The sequence below is a fragment of the Corapipo altera genome, unplaced genomic scaffold, assembly GCF_003945725.1.
Source record: "Corapipo altera isolate COAL_440 unplaced genomic scaffold, ASM394572v1 61411, whole genome shotgun sequence".
In the NCBI taxonomy this organism is placed as follows: Eukaryota; Metazoa; Chordata; class Aves; order Passeriformes; family Pipridae; genus Corapipo; species Corapipo altera.
The window spans coordinates 18,008,983-18,035,427 of NW_020884875.1; the positions used below are offsets into that span (position 1 = coordinate 18,008,983).

At 34.8% G+C, this 26,445-nt stretch overlaps 1 protein-coding gene across 47 annotated transcripts in view; it reads right to left on the minus strand.

The window, feature by feature from the left end:
- PTPRD (protein tyrosine phosphatase, receptor type D) overlaps nt 1–26,445 on the minus strand; it is a 1,162,785-nt gene that overhangs the window by 1,135,904 nt on the left and 436 nt on the right. For 19 of the 47 annotated variants that reach the window (XM_027635145.1, XM_027635144.1, XM_027635140.1 and 16 more), the window contains exon 1: nt 26,110–26,258. The gene's annotated coding sequence lies outside the window, so the exon portion shown is untranslated. Of the gene's footprint in view, nt 1–26,109; nt 26,260–26,445 lie in introns of those variants that run through there. The other 28 variants (XM_027635108.1, XM_027635120.1, XM_027635110.1 and 25 more) reach the window with 6 other exon arrangements.

The window sequence follows — 26,445 nt, forward strand, 5'->3', positions numbered from 1 at the left end:
GGCTAAGCCCTCAGCTTGCATATCAAACTCAACCGTTCACCACCTCCCAAAACACAGTCCACAACTTCCACTTCTTTTACCTGAGGTGGCACTTAATGGAACTTACTCAAATTAGTACATATCCAAATGCTTAATACTGTATCAACAGCTGGATGCTTGAACTACTGTGTTTTCTCCATTTAAATTAAATTAGTTGTTTCACCTTTGATTATTTCTCCCAACCTTATCTTTCTTTTATTATTGAGTAGGTATGGAAAAGCAAAATTTTTGTACTTGACACATAAAAATTTCTAACTATTGGGTGAGCAATATATCAGACATGTTAAAGCTGAAACAAATTCAAACCACCTAAAAAAACCCAAATACAATTACAATTAAAAATCAAGAGCAGAAAGTAAGGTAACATAGAGCCTATTGGGATGAATAATTCCCAAACTGTCTAGACCTTATGAGTCTGGAGATCTATGTAATTTAGCAGATGCAGAATGATTAGCAGTTCATTACCAGGTATCTCAAAATACTTAGGTGGCATGAACTTTTAAAAGACTGTGGTTTTGTAGAGATATTTACTCATCACCAAATAAACCCACAACTCAAAAGCACCGCTCTAAAGCATCCTCAACTCACACTAGAGTCAAACAAACTCCTGTTCTCTAGCCAGAGTGCAGTATTTGTCTGAATAACATTTTTGTGGTTAACTTAACACAGCAAATGTTATACTGTCTTAACACTTTAGAGTAAGCATATTTCAACAGCAGTAATATGGTGCAGTTGACACACCTGAGGGACAGGATGCCATTTAGAAGAACCTAGACAACCTTGAGCAGTGAGCTCAGGTGAACTTCATGAGGTTCAACAACACTAAGTACAAGGTGCTGCACCTGGGTCAGGACAACCCCAGGTATCAATACAGGTTGGGGGATGCACATACCAAGAGCAGCTCTGCTGAGAAGGACTTGGGGGTGCTGGTGTATGAGAAGCTGGATGTGAGCCAGCAATGTGCACTTGCAGCCCAGAAAGCCAATTGTATCCTGGGCTGCATCCAAAGAAGTCTGACCAGCAGGTCAAGGGAGGTGATTCTGTCCCTCTACTCTGCTCTGGTGAGACCCCACCTGGAGTACTGCATCCAGCTCTGGGGTCTCCAGCACAGGAAAGCCACAGACTTGTTGAAGAGGGTCCAGAGAAGAGCCACAAAACCAGTCGGAGGCATGGAGCACTTTTCTTGTGAGGAATGGCTGAGAGTGTTGAGGTTGTTCAGAATGGGAAAGAAAAGGTTCCAGTGAAACCTTACGGTGACCTTTCAATATTTAAATAGAGTGCTTATAATATAAGGACAAGGAGTAACAGGTTTGGACTAACAGAGGGTAGATTCAGAATAGATATAAGGAACAAATTGTTTATGATGAGGGTTGTGAAACACTGGAACAGATTGCCCAGAAAGATGGAGATTCCCATTCCTGCAAACATTCAAGGTCGGGCTGGTCTGAGCTCTGAGCAACCTCACCTACTTGAATATATCCCCTGCATATTCCAGGGCTTTAAAGGTCCCTTCCAATCCAAAACACAATATGATTTTCTGATTCCATACCACAACAGTAACAATTAAATCATGCAATAAATAAGTACTTATGTAATAAATTAGGGAGGCAATAACGGGTGGTCTATCATCATGTAATATTCAGTTTTGTCTACTGACAAATCTATGACTATAATTTTTAATAGTGACTAGCATTACAGTAATTAGTAAATGGAAGCCATTTCCACCCACCAAACACTATGCTACCAGTTCAAAGATCTTACCTATTTAATGGAATTAGTCATTGCTACAAATACATCTTAACAGATAATTTTGCCTCTTCTATTGCCAAAACCTGTTCCTGAGATTTTTCATGGAAATTCTTCATGGCCTGCCCATAGAGGACATCAGTTTCTCTGAGAGTCCAGAACCAGCACCAGGAGTTGCTAGACCTTCAGCCTCATACCTTTTTCACCTTCTCTTAGCAGAGAAGCTACAGTAAATTATAAGTATGTAAATAGCCACCTTTACCAGACTGCTTCTGAGGTCAGACAAATAAGCACTAGGTTGTTTTAATAAAAATCCATACATTATCCAGGTAAAAGTCTGTGGAGTAGAGGAAGAATGACATACATTTCTTGCATCTCCTATCTCAACCTATTTGCCTACTGAAGCAACTATTAAAGATTTATTATGGAAAGATCCCATTATAATTAATACACTGGGGAAACTGATCTACCTTTCAAGGTGAAAGCAGAAATCCTACACAGAAATTTTCTAAAATATATGTTCTTCCTTCTGAAGGAAGTTGATTTATGTGGATTATTTCTGATTGATAACAAAGATTATATCTTTGCCTGCAAATTTAAACCATAAAAAAATTTCTATTTTGGTGAATTGCTCCCAGAATATGTGCACAACATTCTTCTTGTCATAACAAACATAAGTAAGACTTCTATCAAATCTAGTGAAAATCACCATTCAGTACATTTCTCTTATTTTCATTACCCATTTTTCTTTCTCTTGGGAGAAGGTCAGCTACTCAGTCAGCCTATCACACCTGCACAGATTCTGGATAACCACTGCAAAATATTCTGTGGAAATGAGATACTGGTTTCTAAATAGGCTTCTTCCCTGGTGCCTTAGTACTCTAAATAGATTTGGATTTTAATGTGTAGCATAAAAGAAAACTCAAGTCTTAGTTAGTCTTTAGAGGCTGCTAACCAATGTCTTTCTTCTATGCGCTATACAAAAGAGATTTGGGAAACTTCTTTTTAGTACATTTTATTAGATGACAAAATGTATGGAAGATGTTAATTAATACAGACACAGAGGAAAAAAAAAACAAAAAGCAAACTGAAACCAAGAGCAAAGAAAGCACCAGCCACATTTGGGTCTCTACTTGCATTTGGGTCTCTACTCTACTTTGGGTCTCTACTTCTAAATCTGTTCAAAAAATTAAACTTAAAGAAAATGAAACATTAAAAGTTAGCCACAAGAGACTCTACCAACCACCAGAATTATCGAGAATATTCATTCTTCTAAAGCTGCACAAGTTTAGCAATGAGCTTTCTATTTTTAGTCCTTCAAAGAAATGCAAAGTTTTAAGCCACCAGTAATAACTTGTTTATGTTTGGTTTTGCTTTTGGGTTGTCATTTTTCTACTAAGAAAAACCCCAAATAAACAATAAACAAATAAATTTACATAAGGTCAACTTAGGCTTTGCCAAAGCAAAGTAATGACTTTTAGTTTGATCAGGAATCAAAGAACCGGAAAGAAAAGTGGTTTAGTTTCAGTTTTTAGTCTGTGTGTATATAATATATAAGTACATATTTTCCAAATACATTACGAACACACATGTAACATGAGCATATGCAGACACTTCTTTCATGTAAACATAATGGAAGTGTAGAGGTATGTGTAAATACTTTCCCAGGCAATTTAGATACTACCTGGAAGGCCAAAGAAGTTGTGAAAACGTAAAACAAATAGGCATTGCATGCTGTTTACTCTTGGCTTTCAAGGATCTCCCTAAAACAGATTTAATATTAAAAAATATAATTATAACTTAGAATTTTAATGTATTTGTTTTAATAATAGAGAAGACCACTAAAGTCTTCTAGTCTTGATTCTGATTGCTCTGTATTACTCTACTTATAGATTCTGTATAAACAAGTTTTTGCATGAAATAGAAAATGGTCCTTTACTTTAAAACAGTGACCCCAAAGTACAGAATCCAGGGATAATTCTTTTTAATAAGTTTTAAATCTGTAATTGCCATGTGTTAGCCATATTTGCCTACCAGAAACAGACAGTGACCACTCAGAGTGATTACAAAGTACACCAAATGTAGTATATATGTCACGTCTCCACAAGAGCTTGTTGGCAGCTTTGATCGACTTCTTTTTGATTACACCACAATCACCTCATTCCACTTTAGCTACTCTCACTCTCACTCTCTCTCCAGGGGTTCAGATGTCATTGCTGTATACCTTAGCAGATGAATCAGTTTTCCTTTTGTTAAATCCTCTTCCTGGGAAGATGAATCTAACTCATTGATTTTGACCAAAGACTGGGTTTTAAAAAGGGTAGAAGAGACTTCTGACCTTTCAAATGATCAGATTAAGGTGGTTATTTTCACATTATTAAGTAATCAGGGAAGAAATACATTAAGCAAGAGTTTAGTTCACAGGCTGCTTTGCTGGCTTCTAAAAACTATTGTGCACTGACAGATAACCTAGATTCCATTTCTTCCTTTTCCTCTGAACCACAAGGGAACCTAAAATGCATTTTCACATTGCATTTTGCCCAAAGGCTCTCAGTAAAATTTAATTTTCTTACTGCATTGATTTTTCCATTATAAGTTGTAACAGTCTAATGATATCTCATAAGAATTTTTACTGTTGAGAAAAAAGGATGTGAATGATTTAGCAATAGTAACTGCAAGTGTTAGAGGATTTATTCTTATTTTCTTAACAACCTTCCATCTGTCTTTTTGATGGGCAGTTTTTGAAAAAGTCTATGCCATCTCATCATCCACTGGATCACCTTATACTGTTTCATGAGGGCAATACATGACCCAGTTTCGTCAACACTTCTGAAAATCAAAATAAAGCTTTCTAATTTTGGAGCTGAAAATGATCATTAAAAATTAATGGGCCACATGGACATACCCAAAAAGCACAACCATTTCTGTCATGCTGGCTACATTACACTCACTGAAGACTGACATCCTTATTACCCCAAATACTTCAAGCTTGTCTTTTTTTTTTTTCCTTATGCTGGACAAAGAATACCATACATCAAAGAAATATGTCATATTCCAGGGAAAAATAAAACTCAAAGCCTGACTCTTTCATTCAAAACAATTGTATCATCACCAAAGTTTCAGAAATCATGTCTGAAAACAACTGGTGTGACAGACTACAAAACAAAGTTAGTGCCAGAGCAAGTAAAGCAGAGGTCTGCAAGTCCCTGTGTTCCACAGCTACAAGAAATTTTCTTACTTATTTCACAAGGATTTGATAGATAGTAATATATTGTACATTTGTACATTTCTTCCATCTCTAAGTTAAACAGTGTGAAGCCTGGCGTCTGTTTTTCTTGGTAAACAATAGTCTGATTGGTATCTTTCTCCAGATTTTCTAAAAATTTCCAGAAAGCTGGAAGAGCGGCCAGTTTCTTCTTTTCTGTGTTTTTCTTTCACAGTGTTCATAAAAATAACAAAATGGGCATTATTAAAGATGCTGGAAGCAAATTAAGGAACATCTCACATCTAGTCAAGTCATCTGGATTCTTCAGGGGCATATTTTCCATTTTTGAACCTTGAAAAATAAACTGAGCTGAAGAACAGACCTTACAGAAAAACAGTTCTGAAGTGCCCCCACTACAATTCACACGAAACACCTATGCAACTTTACAAACTCAGTCAGTTGGAGGATTTTTTTTGGTTTTGTCATCATTGTTGCTGTCAGCTTATTTTACTTGGAAAAGGTTTGTTTGCTTGTTGCTGGTTTTTTGCTTTTGTTTGTTTTTACTTTTTTTTTTGGGGGGGGGTGTAATTGTTTTGTTTTTCCTAATTTGTTTTCATACAGAAAGCAGGTATTTTTATAACACAATCATGATTTTCTGAGAAAATACAATTTTCAAGGTAAATGCTTGTCAAGCACTGATTAGACATCCAGAACAAAAATTCCGTCAAGTGTACTAAACCAGTTATTTACTAATACTTAACTAAATTTTTGCTGTTCTTGGGACTACCTACTCTTATCTGTCATAAAAATAAATGAATGTAAGTATCAGAAAAGGAATTTTCCATAAGATTTTAACTTATGTCCTTCACAAGAACAGGATTATAAACACAAGCAGTTTCATAAAATCATGCAAGGAATGTAGTATCATAATTAGACAAAATCTGTTCACTATCCTATGTAAAGAATGGGCTTAATAGATTTTTCTTATACTTCATTGGGCTGACAAGTGTTTTTTGGAGAAGAGACCTAGATATGACCATGTCTTTATTATAGAAAAGATGCATCAAGGTTAGGTTTTTTATGGCTCAAATACTAAGGAAATATGTCTGATACAATAATTTAGATGCCAGATTTTGCATGCTTCCATGATTTGTGGATTTTCTTTTTAGCCAGCACTATCTCTGCTGTGCAGTAAAATTGTACATCAATACACCTACTCCATCAGAGAAGCTGATGCTGACATTCCAGGACTCTTTTATTTTTAAAACCGACAGAGCTTTAGCCTTTCCAAATAATGGGCATGCCAATGCACTAAATTCACCCTTTCTTGGTTGGTATCTCTTTAAAGTGTAAAATCAACTCTGCATATTTTAAAATGAAACATAACACTTTAAATTTAGCCCAGATTTAATAATTTTCTTCTTCTTCTGCCTCTGCTGGGGCTTAGTGTCATTCTGTTGCTGATGCAGAACAGACTTTGTACTAACAATAGACATCTTGAGAGAGTGGGGAAAGTCTCACTTCTCCCTTCCATTTGAATCTAGCTTCTAAGACAAAAACAAATTAGCTCCTAACACAAGGGAAGAATCTCTTGTCAACACAGTCTCACCACAAGCAACAGAATTAAAGACCAGCAGCTGCAACACGACACTCCTACCTTCCCAGTTGTCCCAGCAACACCTAGAAAATTATTTCTTCTCAAATGAGAGATTATCTCACACAGGTCAGGACACCCCTACTGTCTGAAACCAAAGGCTACACTGGGACAGTCAGTCATACCCTTCCATACTCAGTATCTGCCATTTTTTACAAAGCCTGTCAACAAATATAGCCGTGGGGGGGGTCTTACAGTTTTGACATAGTGCTGGCAATGAGAAACATGTCTGAGAGCTCAGGCTGCTTAAAAATAGACCTCTCACTGGATATTACATAGCAGGTTACGATCCTTAAACTTGGGAAGTGACATCACCTCTCATCAACATAGCACTGATAAGGATAGGCCCAAAGTATCTGATTAATGAAGAAAACTTTCCTAGCAAGTATGTAACGTTTTTGGGGTGCACAAGGTTGCAACACCCTACTCTTCTTTACAAAAAAAAAAAGCAAGGGAGGAGAAGAAGGATGCGTGGAGGGAGGAACAGGAAGAGGGAGGGAGGGAGAAGCAAAGGCTAACAACTGCAGAACTGAATAAAAAGTTCCTGAAAGACTATATTTATATATAATAAATATAAAAAAAAAAGAACGAACAACTCTTAAGATCTGAATGTGCAACACAAATCTGCCTTATATAGCAAAATATGCCTATAAACAGAGTTTGTGTTAAGACTATACGATATATTTGTTTTTTACGTAATCTGCTGCAGCTGAGGAATCAATAGTATGAAAAGCATCACAGAAATCTTTGCTTGTGAATACCTAGTGTAATGCTAGAGAATTTCAAACATTAAGACAAGACCAGTATAATCAACAGGTCAAGACAGGAGGGAAAGATAATACGGTCACATAATAGTAGTAGCACAGTATAACATATATATTAAAGTATAATAATTAATGAATAATAACACTTTATATATTACAGTTTTATAGTAGTTATAATTTTCTTGCTCTACTCTGCTCTGGTGCAGCCTCACCTTGAACACTGTGTGCAGTTTTGGGCACTGCAATATAAGAGAGACATTAAGCTATTAGTGTCCAAAGGAGGGCAACAAAGTTGGTGAAGGGCCTTGAGGGGAAGCCATATGAGGAGCGGCTGAGGTCACTTGGCGTGTTCAGCCTGGAGAAGAGGAGACTGAGGGGAGACCTCACTGCTGTCTATCCCTTGTGAGGGGAAGAAGAGGGGCAGGAACTGATCTCCTCTCTGTAGTGACAGGATCCGAGGAAATGGACTGAAGCTGTCACAGGGGATGTCTAGGTTATATATTAGAAATAGGTTCTTCCCCCAGAGGGTGGTTGGCCACTGGAACAGGGTCCCCAAAGTCACAGCACCAAGCCTACCAGCGTTCAAGAAGCATTTGGATGATACTCTCAGGCACATGATGTGACTCTTGGGGATGGTCCTGTGCAGGGCCATGCAGGAGTTGGCCATGATCCTTATGGGTCCTTTACAGCTCAGCGTATTCTGTGATTCTGCGATAATAAAGTATACAAAAATAGAAAAAAAAAACTAACAAAAGCAGTCTCTGAAAAGGAAGTTAATAATTCAGATAAACCAGACATCTGAATGCTACCACCATGTGTGGGAATATTCATTTAAAAAGAAAAAAATTTACAGGGCTTCAATCTAAAGTCATCCAGCTTTTACACATACTATACCACTGCTTTTTGACTTGGTCAAATATCCAATTCTAGTTATTCAGGTTCACAAAAATTTTCAGAAGGAAAGTGATGAATAAACTATAAGTCAGCAATTTAGTAAATGTGTAAGAATAAAACACTGGAAAATTAAAATACAGTTTTGTACAAACTGATCTCTCTTAAACCATATTAAAAAAATTAAAAGTACACCTTTAAGTTAACTAATTTCAGGTTTGATAAAATTAATATCTTAAAATTAAGAACTCAGATTGTACTGGGTGCATCAATCATTGAAAAAACAGAATCAGAATTCTGCTTTCTTCATACAGAAAAGTCAAGTCCAGTTTCTTAAGATGTTCTGCAATGTGTTTCAGATCACAAAAAATTCCTTTATTGATGTGTGGAAGTGCTGAACACAGAAATATCTAGTGGAGTTTTACTAGGGTCATTCCTGCTAAGACTTCTGTTGGGTTTTAATTTTTACAAATCATGTAGGTTGTTAAAGTTGCTGAAAATATAAAATTTGGAAGAAAACTGCATCCTTAGCAAGTGATAAGTCAAGTTTAAATGCACTCTGATTTTCTCTGTATCTCAGCTGAAAAGCAGAAAGTGAAATTTAATGTTGACAAATGTAAAGTAATAAAAGCTGAATATAAAACTAATAAACATGAACATTTTATGAATAGATTTGTACCAAAACAAGAAAGTTGACCTCTCTCAAAAAAAAAAAAAAAAAAAGTGAATTAATATCCTTTTTCATATATCAAAGCAAGATAAAGAAGCAATTCAGACTCCTTTAGAATTGCAGGTTGTAAACGTGTCATGTTGCACATTCATCTGGCAAGCTCTTGGAATATTCTGTGAACTTTTCATCATAACATTAAAAATAATACATTTTTCACACTTAATCATTACAGAAAAAAGTAAAACTAGTCTAATTTTATAAGTGAGAGTTTGAAATAAATCTGAAAAATAAACATACTAAAATCCCTAAAGTTTTTTAAAAGGTTAAGGAAGCGATTTAGCACATTATACTGATTAATCAAACAGACTAACTTCAGAAATATTATTGAGGAGCAGAGAGAAGTACTTTGAATAAGACCTTAATCACGGAAGTACTGAATGGTTTGGGTTGGAAACGACCTTGAAGTCCCAACCTCCCTGCCATGGACAGGGACATCTTGCACTAAATCACGTTTCTCAGAGCCCCATCCAAAGAGCCCTTGAACGCTTCCAGGGATGGGGCATCCACAGCTTCTCTGGTTAATCTGTTGCAGTGCCTCACCATGATCTTAGTGAAGAATTTCTTCCAAATATCTAATCTAAACCTGTCCTCTTTCAGTTTGAAGCCATTGGCACTTGTACTATCATGACTGTTATCTTGTGAAAAGTCCCTCTCCAGCTTTCTTGTAAGCCCCCTTTAGGTACAGGATGGCTGCTGTAAGTTGTCCCTGGAGCCTTCTCTTGTAAGCCCCCTTTAGGTACTGGATGGCTGCTGTAAGGTGTCCCTTCTCTTCTGGAGCCTTCTCTTCTCCTGTGTGAACAACCCCAACTCTCAGCCTGTTTTCATAGGAAAGGTGCACCTTTAAATAAAGAGCATAATCTCTGAAGGACTGGAAAAAAAAAATCATATTCCTGGCCTATTCATCTCTTCCTTTTGCCAAGAGGGGGGCCGGGAAAATCTCATATATAGACTAACCTCTTGCTTGTTACCTTTCTCATCAAAGAATAAACTGTGTATGGAGATTACCTGATCTATTGATTTGTTTTCAGTATGTTCTTTCTCATTCACATTAGGTAGGAACAGATAAAAACTGGAACAAATGGTGGTATTAGATAGTAATAACAGTCATCATCATCGAGAAGTATCTTTCTGTTGCCTACTAGAAAATTCCAGAATTTCAGGCACTGGACTGCACCTTCAACAGATGCATCTGGGTTTGCTTATGAAATCACACATCCCTGGTTTAGACAGTTTGCTTAACCTAGCAGTCTACTTTTTTTTGAAACATCTATTTTGGGATTTAAACTAATAATCACACAAAACAAGAGAATTAACATGTTCTGGACATGCAACATTTTTAGATCTTTCCTCTTTTGCTTCTGTACTCTTAAAGATATGTAGTAAGTTTGTTGTCATACACGTTACAGAATGCTCTGGCTGTGGCAGTAACCCCATTCTTCTGTACCAGGGGAAAAAACACACACGTAACAATGCAGATGAGAAAAATATTTACATAATAAAATATGTATTTCTGTTTCAGCAAGAAACCAATGTGAGTACATGATTATGTATCTGATTATGTAGTGTTTATCACTACATGTAGATGGGGTCGGTGGTACCCCACTTACATGTACGTGCACAACTGCTCTTCTGCACACACAGAGACATGCACAATTTCAGGAACGTTCCTGTGTTAAACTAACCTCTCTTCTGCACACATCTTATTCTGTTGAACCATGCTTCTTTGGAAGAAACTGTCAACAGGGACTTCATTTCAACTTTCTTTTTGTGACATTTTAGAATCAAGATAAATGTAAATAATTAATTATTATGAAATATGTCCTGCTAAAAGTAAACCACTGACACTTGAAACCGCTGGCTCTAATCCTCATCAGTCTTCCATTCTATTCTGGTTCCACTCACATCTGCATTGTAATAGCTTCATAAGAAATGTTTACCTCCAACACAACAAGTTGCTGAAAATCTACAGTGAACATAATTTCATATTCTACACTAGAAAGACAAAAAGAAAACTGTTTCTTCACAGTGTGGATATGTTTGCTTGCTTTTTTTTCTCTTTTTAAACTTATTTTACCTATTTCCATCCTTCTAGCAAACATGTTCCTGATACTTTTTCTAAATGTCTCCATACACATGAACAAAGACAAAAATAATTCATACACATTCTGAAAAAAAAGCCATGACCATTATATGTAACAAATTTACATTTATTTCTTTGTTCAGAAAACCAACACTCTAAGTGAACGTAACAAAGCATTCAGTTTATTACATATGATGGGATTATCCTGGATGAAAGAAGTAACATATGAGGAACTCTAAAATTGCAACTATTTTGTTCTCAGCACTTTGACCAGAAATCAGTACTGTAGTTCAGGGTCATGAAGTCAAAAGTGATCTCAGATGTCATTTTCAGCTGAACATAAGTGCATTTAAGATCATTATATTTTGGCTCCTATTTTAGCAGTTAATCCTCACTCCTGAATACCAATCATTCTTAAAAGAAACCAAAACAATGGAAAAAAAAAAACCAAGCAAACAAAATTTTTTCCAGTTTAATTTGTGTTACTTCCTTTCCACAATCAAAACAAACAAACAAACAAACAAATCTCAACAAAAACCAACAAACCAAAGCCTACAACCACTTTCTTCTTTTACAAACAGGTGATTTATATCAGTAATACTGTGCATTGTATTACTTCATCTTCACCTTTTCTGTTTGACTGCATAAGCATCTTCCAATATAAGTAAGGCATAAAAGAGACTTGCATACAGAATTCTGCCACTGCAGTCATTATTTAAGAGACCTTCTTGCCACTTAAAACTGTTTATTTGGAGGATGACATAACACAGTATTAGTTATTTGAGACAGGAAAATTCTTTCCAATTTGAGAAAGCTTTTAAATTAACAAATGTTTATTACAAATGGCTGTTTTGCTTAAGCCATTTGATATCTGATTTGAGTTCTGTAATACTAGCAAAAATTGAAAAAATGCCTTACAATTTTCTGATCTTGAACTATTTAACTGAAAAATCACTGAATGGAAGACATCATAGTACCACAAGGTCACATCATTGACATTTACTTATATAACGACATATTAGAAATGCTCCACCAAGTCAAAAGTCTTGGAACATAACAATATGCCAGGGATACAAGAGTGTAATGTCTCGATATTGAAAGATAAAGTTTATTTTGAAGAAAAATTTCCATGTCACTGAATCAAAAGAAATAAGCTGTATCCTTACTTTATCATTTGCACTTCAAAGATGTAAACATACAAAGATTTTACTTCTATGTTGTCAGGGAAAAGAAAAAACATTGTGTAGCTTCCTCTTTCAATGTCTCAGCACAGCTTGGTTAAATTACTTAAATAATACTAGTTTTCATAATTTATAATCCAAACCATATGTCAACCACAATAGGAAGAAAAATTCCATTTTAATCATGTTTTTCAGTTCTTATATTTTTTCAAAAGTTATCTTAGCAAAACAGCGTTGGACCTTCTGCTTAAACTGGTATCTTCATTAACACCTGAATTCCTTTACATAAATTAACTGAACTCTAAACTGTGGGCCAAGGTAACTACTAACTATAAATTAATTCCTAAGACTTTAGTATTTCTAATAGAGGAGTGATCTTTTAAAGTTCACCAACCATTTTGACAGCACAAGTTAAAAATAGGTAATATCTATGCAAATTAAAAAAAACTCCAAAGAGAGAGATATAATGGAGAAAAACAACAACAAAAAGAAAAAAAAAATCACTTTAATCAGAAAAAGTACAAGTACAGCCTTCGTCTTTTAAGATGCTGTTCTGAGTTATATGTTATGTCATTCAAGTGAACTGGAATTTTTGCTCTAGAATTAACTCGGAACCAGAACCTTGGTGTTTTATTAGAAAGCTGTCAAGTAATTTGTAGGTTCTGTGGTTACAAGAATCTGGGACAAGAAAGCAAAAAAGGTTCTTTTTAGAGTCTTACTATAAAAGGAGATGTTTCTGGAGTAGCCAGCCTCACTTCTATGTGCTTACAATACGTTTTGGTGTTCCTTGGGAATGACTTGCAACCACTTAAGAGAATCTGCATTCTAAGCTGAATTGCAAACCAACTGAATTGTCATTGTTTTTCATGACACTGGCTTATGACCATGTAACAAGAATTCACTCATAAACAAAGAGTAAATCTTTCCATTACAATAGGTGGCATTTAACATCCTATCTATTTTAACAGAGAAAAAAAAAAAAAGAGGAAAAAAATCAATGTTATTTCTCAGTCTCCCTAATCATCATTCCAGCACATTTCCAAGAGTCTAATTATAATGCAGAATCATTGAAGGTTTTTCATCAGCAGGACCTGGGGCTTGGTACTCATTTCTGCTGAGTACAAAGCCCAAGGGCTCCTTAGATCATGTTGATTTTATAGTCTCTATATTCAACAAGCAACCAGTGTGTTTTATGAGGTAGATCCAGGAACAGAAAAAACTGAACTGTCCCTGCGTATCAAGCTACCAGAAAAAAATTTCACTTTTCTCCTCAAGTAAGAGAGAAAGCCTTATTAAGTCAGCTAATTATCACTGAAATTAAGTTTGTAGGAGGAACTGTTGTCCTATTCAAACATCATTAGAGGTTTTTAGTAGCAATTTTCATAATTAAAGTTATACTCTTTCTATGGCCACTCCAAAATTTAAGCAGATGGGATAGTATATCCACTGATGGAATCATCATCCCTGGAAACACTCAAAAAAATATGTGGATAGGGCAATTGAGGACATGATTTAGTAGTGAACACAGGGGTAATGATTAGGTGGATATTTGGACTCAGTGATCTTCAAGGTGTTTTCTAACCGTAAAGATTGTAAATGCAGGATACTCTCCATCCCACAGCATTTTAGGCCAATATAGATATCATCTGATCTTGCTACTGCAACTATTTGACTAATATAACACAATATAACACACTGCCATATTTAATAATGATCTGTGCATTTCTAGTGCTCAAACGCTTTAATTACCATTTCTGAAATCTTTCCAATCATTATATAATGGCGGGAGGAAGAGGAGCACACTATGTGTCAGTCTTTCCTCAGAAACATATATAAAATCATGTTATAGCCTTTTCCAAACAAAAAATAACTGATGATCATCATGAAAATATACTAGAAAATGAGCAATTAGTACTTAAAATAATATAAATTTACTGGAAAGACTTGAATAGTTTCAGTTTGAAATATCCATCACTGGAATTACGGAGATTTCCTTTGTATTTTCAATAATTCTAACACTAATGATGTTTGCTTTCAAATACTATCATGAAAGTAAATAGCACAGACAATTATATCTCACTTTACAAGAGTTGTTCTAAAGCTGAATTAACATTCCAATCTGATATTCTGGGGAAATTTTCTTTCACCATGAATTTACACAGAGTGTGTATTATAATAATTTCCTTTTTTATTGCAGTTTTGGGAGTAAGATTTGCCAGTAGCTACATGAACATACCAAACATATTAATATGTATTTTTATAATCAATCTAGAGTTTAATATACACATCTGTCACAACTGAGTTTATGTGGTTTTTGTGGGTTTGGTTTTGTTTGGTTTTTTTGGCATTTTGGGTTTTTTTCCCCTGTAAGAAGGGATAGACACCTATATAACTGTTTAAACACCTTGTTTTAAGATTTTACCATTTCTCACTCCTACAGGGCTACACTGGATAAAACTCAAATTACACTTACATGTCATCTTTTTCTTCTTAGGTATATATTTTACAAGTAAAAAACAGACAAACAAAAAACCAAAACAAAAACCCCAACCAACCAAAAAAAACCAAACAAAACCTTCCCAGGCGTTTCTGCTTAACGATATTGAGAGAAAAAGTTACTCTCAATGTTAATATGGACTATGAAATAAAATAACACACACACTCTTAATTATTTAAGTAGTTCATTCTTCCTAATGTTCAAGAGAAGAAAACTGAACTCCCAACTCATTATCAACTTTGACTGAAGTCAAGATAAACAAGCTGAACATGATATCCTTCACAAATTCTTACCAAGATGTTCTTCCTTTTACCTGACTAGTTACAGAAGCTTTAGTCAAATAATCATCATATTTCAAAATTTACACAACAAAGACTCATTTTTTACTTAAGAAAGTATTGGATGAGGAGATGATGATAACATTGTTATATCCTTAAATGTTCATTCCACAATTCAACGTTAATACAACAGCACAATTGACCTCTATATGTTCTCACACGTTCACCAACACAGACTCTCCCCCTAATTTCTCTCCCCATAGAAAAACCCCAACAAACCAATAAGAAACTGCATTGCATTAGAAATTAAGAAACAGAAATCAAGGTGCAACAAGTAACAGAATATTTCCTGCTCAAAGAAATTTGGTGAAATAAGTATAGACTCTCAGATCATTGTCAACATTATTTTTAGCCATTATGACACAACATACCTTTGGAAATTACCATATCTACTGTGTGAGAACTGATTTTAAAAAATACATTTTTAGTTATTTGTGAGACCTGGTTGTTAAAAATTAGGAGGAAACCTACTACCACAGAAAGGTTCTTGCAAACATTCTTCTGTAAGGTAGCCTTTGCATCTTAGCTCCCCCCTAGCAATGCTAAAAACACAATGTAATAGCAAAGCAAAAAAAAAAAAATTACATTGTTCACTCTGTTCCTGTATTTTCTCCTTGTGTACTGAGCAAGAAAATAAAATCTAGTTCCTCTGAAATTTAAAATGTGGTCTTGCTTTCAATCATAAGGCATAATCATAATTATTATTAACATAATTATTAGGCATCCTCTTTGTTATCCCCCAAATTCCACCTGGCTTACAACTTTTATATGATTCAAACATAAATGACATCAAAAGATACTGTACTACTTTTGGAAACACAGAGTGAGGTTAAGTTATGAAAATCTTAACTTGGCATAATATATTTTATTTTTGTTTTGTCTCCCAAAGCTAGTAAAATGTAGACAACCAGTGAAACACCTTAAACAGATGTTACAGTTTGCATAACTAAGAAACCATGCTACAGGTCATATATATTAACAAAATCATATGAAACAATATGGTCCGAGTTTTCCTTGGGTCCTTTTTTCTGCTCATCAATCTGCTCTATTCTTCGTGATTATCAGGACAAATTTTCAAAATCGCTTTATCTACTGTTTACGGAAAATGTTGCTGGCTCAGAGACAAGATCTATACTCTTGCCTTTCTAAAGTCTTGATAGACAGGTTACAATCAGAGACCTCCCCTCTAAGAGCAGTCTCTCATGCATGCTAGTTGCAATATCCCTTACTAAGCAGAACACTTAGATTACTTTTTCAACAGTCATTTAATGAACATAATATCCAAGTGACGTTAGTAAATGCAGATTGATGTATCTCCAACTTTTGTCCAAAGCAAATTATGTCAAAATTTAGATACAAATACTATTATCACCATAAGATTTATCTTATCAACTGTTTATACCCCAAAATCAATAGCCCTGACCTCAGAAGAAAATACTACTGCCAGTAATCTTTACCGGTTGCATAATGGTCAAAATGTCAATAATACAAAAACAGAAAACACACCTCACCTCGATATATTTATATTATACAGATCCCTAGGTCCATCTTTTCTTTCCAAGAAACAGAAAAAGGTGACCTACCAAAGTAGCAAATTAAAAAAAAAAAAAAAAAGCCAGTGTGATATTACACAGTTCGTCACATTTGTCTCAGAGGCACCAGCATAGTGTCAGAGCAGGAAAGCACAGAATTTGATTCCGTGGATGGACTATAATTAGTAGCATAAACTTCTGGACTCCATCACTCCGTATATCATTGACAAAAAGGGGAAAAAATATAACAAAATAAGCAATCAAAAACCAACATATAACCTTGTTTCAGAACATGAAGACAAGAATGATGTCACTTCCAACACATACACATTCATACAAGCATGATAGGATTTCTAGGATGTCTCCAAAATATAATTAATCTAATTATGCTGATAGCTAAGCACAAGTGTTGATTAACGGAGCTCTCTCTGTTAGCATCAGATATAATTAGCATATCATGAAAAAATCCCTGCCTTTGGGAAAGGCAAGGAGGAAAGGCAAAGTTCTAGATACAACATCATAATATGCACAATTCATAATCCTGAATGCAGATGAATACACAATTGTATGTGTTCTTTTTTTTCTGAAATACCTGTATGTGACTGCCTAGATACGGTACAAGAGAACATAGTCTAGGGCTGAGTAGATACCCTACAGCATCTAAAAGGCATAAACCACCTATGTTTAGGTAACTAAAGCTCAACCCTAGTGGTTAAAGAAAGCATCATCTGACTTGACATTGCACCAGAGACCTGAATAGAAGGACTACTGCTGAGGATTTCTTCCATTCCTGTTACTTATCCATTTTCTACTCTCACTTTCCTTTCCTTCCTCTTTATGTATTTCTAACAATTCCTTTTTTAAAATATATAATGAAACATAAATTGCATCTTTTTTTTACAAACCCTGATATAAGTAACCAAAAATGTTAAGTTAAATAAATATCATAATTCATGCCTTCTTTAATTTAATTAACAGAACACAAATATTCATGGGCTTTCTTCCCCCTCTTCATTCACTTCTCAAGACAATCAAGACCTATCAGTGCAGTGGAGGGGTAAAAAAGCTGTAATCATTTAACTGCACTTCAGTGTTGCCTAAAGACACTAACACACTCACTTTGTTAACTACATAACTCCAGCAGAATTCTACAAGTTACTTCTTCATCTCTTGCCTAGTTAGGAAACATCTGATATTTACATAAGCTGGAGTGCTCTTTTTCCCATTTTTGTCAGTTCTAGAAAAAACAAAGTAGGTTAAGAACATCACCCTACTTAATTTTTTTTTTTTTCCCAGGAGAAAGGGTCACTATCTTTAGGATCAGTGAGATAGAACAGAAATCCAAATTATGAGCCGATTTGGTAATAATCAGACATTTTAACCATGTTCCAGCCTTCTGCAAAGGAAGAGTAGGAAAACAGGGAAGGTTGGGAAGAGTAGGAAAGGCTGGCCTCCATGCTGAGAAGAAAAAATATCATTCTGAGCCAAAAATACATTTGGATACTTTCCAATCTGTTATATTATACAGAATATGATAATGAGAACACCCAGGGACTTCATTTCCACACCTATAGAAACCTCTGGAAAGCTACAGTTGATGAGGAAAAACAGGTGCTGCAATACAATTATTACTGTTGTGACAAAGATCACTTTTCTTTATAAACCTAGAATAAAACCCACTATAGGGAGTTTTCAAATAAAAGATTTTAAAATAGGAGAAATTGTGCATTTTGATAATGTCAAGAGAGCACCACAACCTGTTTGGAAGTTTCTCAGGAAATTATTAAATTCTAGAATATTTTTTTAATTGCAGATTGTACAGATGAAAAAACAAACAAACAAACAAACAACCCCCCACAAAACAAAACTAAAAGAACCAACCAAACAAACAAGCAAAAACCAAACAAAACCCCAAAAACAAAAACAAAAACCATACTTCCTGACCACTTTATTCTACCCAATGGCCTCCCGTAGGTAACATTATTCTTGCACTACTTCTTCTCTTTCCTCATACTTCCATTAGAATGAAAAATTTAAAACAAACTGCACAGGAAGCCCATTGCATTTTGTTCTACAAATGCAGACAAAATTAATTTGACCCTGCTTTTGAATTATTTCTTGGTTCTTCCAAATAAGACTGACTGTATGCTGCTGTTCCAATTATCACTAAGTTAATTTTGTGGAACACTATCATGGATGTAGGGAGCATGACTAATAGTATTTGGTAACCCAGGTCTGGTGACCTACATACCTTTCAGCTGCTCTTGAAACTGTGTAGTCCACTGTACACTTCCTAGCTGAGGCATCACTAGCAAGTGACCAGGAAAGAGTCTCCAAGTTCAATAACTGACTGTCACTTCAATGAAGTGGGTTTACATGGAAAAAGAGAAGTCAAATCAACCCAACCCAAAGCCTATGCTCTGCAAAAACTGGCAAATGGATTTGTACAGCTTTTTAAGTCTAGCTGCCCAGCATTCTTGAGGGAAAAAAAAAAAGAAGAGGAAGATTAGGACAAATTGTGTGAAAAAGCTATTAGTGTATCTTTTATTCATATGGAGAAAGGAGAAAATTTCAGAGAATAAATGTGTTTAAAACTGAAGAAATGGCTAAATTATTCAAAGGGAAACACAGGTTATCACTATATTAATGCAACAGTTCTACTTTTTTTCTTATTTTTTTGTTAAGTACTCCAGTTGGTAAGCTAATGATGCCACTCCAAATCTACTAATGTCAAATCTGAAATTATAAGCTTTGCTGGGCAGACCTCTGTTTGTGAAGGAACCAATGACTAATACAACTTTCCATTAGGAATATTTCTATGAATGGTAGACACATAAATGATAGTACAGGTTATATGTAATGGATTATTTGAAACTCACTTCTGTGATTTATCTGTACCTACAATTTTCAGAAAATTATAGACATATAAAAAAGTTCAATAAATGTCCTCTCAAAGAGAAATTTTTGTATATTCTCAAATCCTTTTAGTAACATATGTGGGCTATTTCAGTAACAATGATTTAATGTTGATCAAGCCTTTCTCACTGCAGGAATTTTTCAGGTTTCAAGGTTTCATCAAAACAGGTTTCAGGCCTCAATTCTTATGTTATGAACTCTAATATCTTAGCTATACTGACATTTTGGGAGTTGGTTCCTACTATTATTTCATGAGTACAGTGATATTTTTATGTCATGGTTAAAATTAACAATAATTAACAGCCAAAAAAACCACACACTTCCTTCAGGAAAACCTAGATGAAGAAAAATATCAACTGTAATTTCATGCTACTAATATGATTTCTATAAAGACAAAACTCCTTATGGTTTTCTGTCTCTCTGAAGAAGCCTGAGAACGCCATCTGGCAAAACACAGTTGCAAAAGAAAAGGAAAGCAAAACTCATGCAGACATGGACAGCTTATATGGATTCTCTTTGAATCCCTTCCATTGAGAACTGATGTTGCTTTGGACTTTGCCAACACAACATCACACCACATTTCTTTTGGTGTAAAAGAAAATCATTCAAAATTGAGACAATACGTCATCCTGCAGGATTTTTTCTGATTGTTAAATTGATGGGATGGATACCTTTATGTCTTTTTACCCTAAAGGATGGAAGTTAAGGTATTATTTTGGTTTATCTTTTTTTTTACTGGCAGTAATTCTGTAGCTATCCAAGTTAAGAGTTACATCAGTGCTCTCCCTTATACTTACGGGCAGGTAATGAAAGTATGTTGTGCGTCATCAGAACTGTCTTTTAAGGTTAAAATTAAATCCTTCAGTGTAGATTCAAAAATTATACTGTAAGTGTTCTCATTTAACTCCTATTCAGGGAAAAACGATTTAAAATCCATATATTTTAAAATAATATGCTATGGATATAGTTACCTTGTGGAGAATTAATATTTTACTAAAGACTAAGAAAAATATGTTTGGCTAAAAGACAGAATGAGAATACAGAGCTGAACTACTTTAGACGTTGTCTTATATAGTACAGAGTCTGGTGAGACTATATGCCTTGCACCACAAGAAGGATACATTTTAAGAGTGTAGGGGTGAGACAAAGAGAGAGAGAATGTGTCAAACCTGGAGCAAACCTACTTTGCCTGACATACTCCCACACTGACTGTTAAACTGCTATATGAGAGTCTAAAAATCACTTGACTTTTAGACTAGAGTAGATGCAATTGTTCTTATGCAGTTACCTCTCCTACAGTAAACCTTAGGAGTTACTTTTGCCAGAGACTGGTTGGTGTACACTTCCAGCCTGCTGCCACCAGAGGACTTTTTTTCAGGTTGGTCACCTTAAATCAGTCATCATCACAATGCAATTTTTTTGTCACCTATGAGAAGCTCATCAGCTGGGAGGTCTCCTGAGCACTCTGGAAATATGAGTTTACCTTACCCACACAGTTTCTGCAACAACTAGAATAGCTAAATAATTCCACTTCCCATTAAACCACGAGCCCTTCTTCACATTGACAATCACCCCTGCTAAATCATTTTCTTCTCCAGCCACCTTTCCACTGTGAACAAAAAGCATATGCGCCTAACATTTCACTGCTGAGCAGTGTTACACACACTTTGAAAACGAGTTAGGTAATCTAAAACCAAATAAAAAGCAGCAGCTTGGAGAAATAGTGATTTCTTGGATGCCACTATGTACAGCTCTTATTTTTTAAATTCAGGAGAAAAGCAGAAAGCACCATATGCACCAAAACATCCACCTTATCTTTTGAGAAGCCATTGTGAAACACACCGAAGAATTCAGCTTAAGGACCCTTAAAGCTTTTCACAATAGTTGTAAGATCCCAATAAAGGTGGGTCTGACTGATGCAGAAAACATTTTTCTAGACCCAATGTTTAGACAAAGCAGAGGACTAGGCCTGTAATATGTATTTATTTGTTAATTGGTAAGTATATGAGATCATGTTGCTCACAGGAACAAATCCCCCACAGCATTCTCAGGAGAATCACTGGACTATTTGGAGCCTTCTTCATAATGCAAACATACACATCAAGAAGTTTCTTTCTCCAAATACATCTCTAAAATCTTAATTTTACATTTCAACACAATATAAGTACATAATCTGGAAAGTATAGTAGTATTTTGAAGAACTTTAAAGGTATTTAAAGCGTGCCTGTATTCAGCAAAAATTTAAAACATATTAGTGGTTTGAAAAATTTCACAGTATTGCTGGGAGAAATTTTATAAAATTGATTTTATAAACCAGATTCTGCAGCCTATATTCAGTTAAAATCTCTTTCAATTTGATCTTCAGCTTCTGCATTGAACAAAAAATATACTTTTTAGAAGTGGTTACAAAGTTGCCAATACAGAAATACAGAAATATAGAACATAAGGAATGTATTTTCTTGCACAATAGCCTTCACTTAATATAGCATATTTAATAGAAAAGAAATGTAAGATAAATAGGATCATTTCTGCAACTATTGACAAAAAATGAAAATAGATGTGTAACTCAACATAATATTGACCATAAAAATAGTAATAAATTCTCTGCAATTTTCCATTTACTGCTAGCTTTTCTGTTATTGTTTTCTTATTCTGAATCTTACTAAAGAAGTTACTAGAATGGATAAACTGAAAATCAAACAGCATCTAACAACATTAATAATGCTTAAAAATTTGCATTCCTTTTCCTTAATCTTGTATGTCTCTTTCCTTGTCTTAATTTTATTATTAAATACATTTAATTCTTGTTTGAGAATCAATTAATTCATGACTACTGCTCATTGGAATTTTAAATCCATCTGTTTGCTACGAAACATTTTTCATCACAATCAAATATGTTAAAAAAATTATAGGCCAAATGCACTCCCTGTCAATACTTTGTGACCCTACTTCCATCATTATGATTTCACTGTGACATAAAACCCCTTGTTAACTTTGTCACAGTTTGTTATGATTGTAGCTGCAAAACTGTAAGGTGGAAAGTCTAAATGAAAAAGTGATAACATGAAAGCTCTTTAAGAAACTTCTAGTACTAATGACCTCAAAACATATGCATGGCAAAAAAACATCCCAAAGCACCATTTATACAGGCATTCTCCAGCCCAAACGCTTTTGAATCTGAGATCTTTCTATGGCCATTTTGCTTCTCTTTTTCTTTCCCTTTTTTAAAAAATGCCGCAATTGTTTCCTCCTCCCTAGATAGTTTCCCTAGAATCCTTATGGCTACTAGTGACGTACTTTCCTTGAGTACAGATTAAAAAATTCAACTCTAAATTACAGATCATCTGCATAAATGTCACTATTAAATTTATATTTGCTGGTTACAAGGTCTTTACAGTGATAGCAAATCAATAAAGCTTACTCTAATTATGTGGGATTAAGGTACCAATCTGTTTTCACACTAAACAAGCTTTGGACTGATTAAAAGTATCAGTGACCTTTGTCAAGATGCTTAACTCACCTGTTTCCCAATTTAGCCAATGATATCTTAGTTTCTCCAACTAGTTACAGTACTTCAACCCTATAAATTTAGCACCCATACATATGAAAGTTATTAATGCTTTATAAATTCTTAAAAGAGGACACAGAAAGCAAACTGATTAAAGCATCAGTGTATTATTTAATATTTATCACATTTCCTCTTTCAAAATAGTTTGCACTGTCAAGCAGCATATTTGTTTGTGTACTGTGAATTTCTTCAGCAATGCCACATTTAACAAAGAACAAAGAAGGAATATACTGTTGTAATTTTTCCATCACAGTTTATCACCACAAAGTTTGATAGTAGCTTGGTATACTAAGTGTTTAATAATGACAATGTCATTTGACTTTATCTACTGAAAACTAATGCAGGTATGCATGATTTTATTAGTAAGAAATCTTAAATAAGCACATTAGAGGAATTAATCCTTCATTCCTTCTACACTGCTTATATATGTCATCATGCCATTATCTGATATGAATAACAAGAACAATTGCATAATAAAAAACATTACTGCTGACACATGCAACTTTGTTATATCAATTTTATATCTTCACAGTAATAGGTCTTTTTAAGTCCTCTGTTGTTTCTTCTGAATTAGATTGAACTCATTTGACATTTTCCTATATAAACAATTCAAGATTTTACATACATATATAATCAAATACAATATTTATCAAACTTGATTTGACACAGGTCATTTCCCACAGCAGTAATTACAGCAAAAGTGGAGTATGTGTTGAGTCATTTTTTATATAGATACTAAAGTACTGCCAAGACATATCCTAAAACAAAGAATGAAGAGTATGCTCCAAACTAATAAAGTATGTTGTGATTCAAGCTAAACTAAACAATGTAGTTCCTGTAAGTTTTTTTGGTTTGTTTTTTTCTTACATAGACACTTTTTTACGCTTTCAACATTGTAATGCTGCATGTTTGGGACCACCTAGCAGAACTGAAAGCTTAACCTAATAAACTTCTCTGTACGCAATCTCAAAACAGTTCATGTAAATTAGCTGGCTATATTATTTTAATGCTTTGCCCACAGGGAATACAACACAGAAATGAGCCATGTCAAATGTTGCCTAGTCACCAAAAAAAAAAAAAAAAAGGAAAAAACAAAAGCTTTATTCTTAACTGAAATGTAAATTCATAGTAATAAAACAATAACAGTAGGAATCCTTACTAAGCCAGTAAAAGTGTTATCCTTTAATTTCAGGTTCACAAGTTCACTGGGTGTTTTTCTGTCATAAATGTTACTGTCAATTACCCAAAGACTACTGTAATGCAATATGAAAGTCACCCAGATTCACTGTCTCTGAACTTGTACCCTATGTTTTGTAATTCTTCCTTGCTCTAAGATTGTGAATACCTGAAAGTAACTCTGAATGTCATCCATCTGCTACAGCAGATTTAGTCTTTCCTGACTGTATCATATTAATTTCCTAAATAAATTTTGTCTAGTTATCTTTACTGTTGTGACACAAACTAATTTCCTTACTTCACAAAGGAATGCATTTCATTTGACCCTGATAAACTTTCACTCTTGGTGACATTTATTAGTTGTGATTTATTTTGAATTACATCTGAAAATGCAACATGAATTTCACATTGAGAAGTGTATTAAAATATATTTGTAAATGCATGTTTAATGTCTTCTAATGACACAAGTTTATTCTGATTGGGTGAAGAGTAAAGACATAATACACAAGACAATTGATTTGTACAGTTTATTTACAGTACTCGGTATTCTGAATTTTTACTGTAAAATAACTCAAATTTGGTAAGAATTTGTAAAGACATAAGTTCATTTTATTCAAATTCACATCCATACTCTCCCTATAATAACTACAACGCATGAAGAATTTAAATCCAAGTCCATTTGGCCAGAATGGAGAAAAAATGCTGAAATGCTATTGATTCCTTCCAGGACATTCAAAACACCTGACTCAACTGTATTTCTACTGACATAACACTAAGGTTTTATTTAGGTATTAGTAAACATGAGCAAATATTTCATTGACATACCTGTCATTCTTATTTCTCTTCTCTACCTAGGAAACAGTTAACCCTCAACTACTAGTACTAGACGTTTCCTCTGTCAGAGAGGCAGCAAATGTCAATAACAAGTCCACCGTCCCAAGAGAAATAATGTCTCCAAAAGTTCTCCTTCCCAGATGCAGATATATTTAGCGCTGAAAAACACCTAACAGCAGACTCTTCATGACATACCCTTATTTTATCGTTTTACCTTCTGTCAACGCTACAGCTCAGCCAGCAAAACAGTCTCACTGTTCATGAAACCCTTTTAAATGAGTTTATCTTTTTGCTTCCCCTAGATCTGTCTCAACTATTGAAAACCGTGTGATCAGTACTTTTGAATATGTCCCATAAAAGCACTTAGAAAGCAAAACTGTTGTCTGGAACTGTCATCCTCATTATACGTACTTTTATATACATAAAACTTGATGAAAAATTTAGAAACTTTGGAAATGTGAACTAAAAATACTTACAACTGAATGCAGATAAAAATACTCTCAGTATCTGTAACTCAGGCAAATTTCATATTAAACTGAATGCCCCATCACCAGGCATTACTTTGCAGGTCAGATCATGCTACAGAACCCTCCTGAGGGAAAATCTCTTTGTTTAGATATTGTCTGTAATCTATCAAATACCTACACTCGAACTAACGTAGACATTACACAATACTTGCCACACTCAGTTTCTTTAGACAAGTATTCACCTACAATTTTCTTTTCTCATAAGAGACCAGTAAAACATTTAATGCATTTTCCCACTGAAAACAGTTCAAACTACCACAGCCTCCAAGTTTCTCTTTGACCAGCACAGTAAACTGAGAACAGAAATATATGCATGCATATATATATGTATATAAAAATGTGTGTCTGTGCATACATATGTGTGTGAACTCTAGGAAAAGGTTTGGAGGAGCCCGAGAACATAGGGACAGAAATCAAGCAGATTTACTTACTAATGCTGTCCGCTCGGACCTCTTTGGAAACCTGAAGGAGTCTCCGCTTTCCCCTCCTGCCAGTCAGGCGCCGCGTTGTGCCCCTAGTCCACACAGGCCCACAAGGAACTGCAAAGAGAGAGAAGCACATGCCACATCAGGCAGTTCTGTTTTGATGGGATCCAGCGCCGTTGCCGCTAGCTCCTGGGGGTATCCCTGCTTTCAGAGCAGACTCCGACAAAGAGTCATTCTTCCAAGGATTTTTCTTTTTTCGGTCACAGTGATTAAAAAAAACAAAACAAAACAAAAAAACAAAACCAAAAACAAACAAACAACAAAAAAAAGCACACTAAAAAA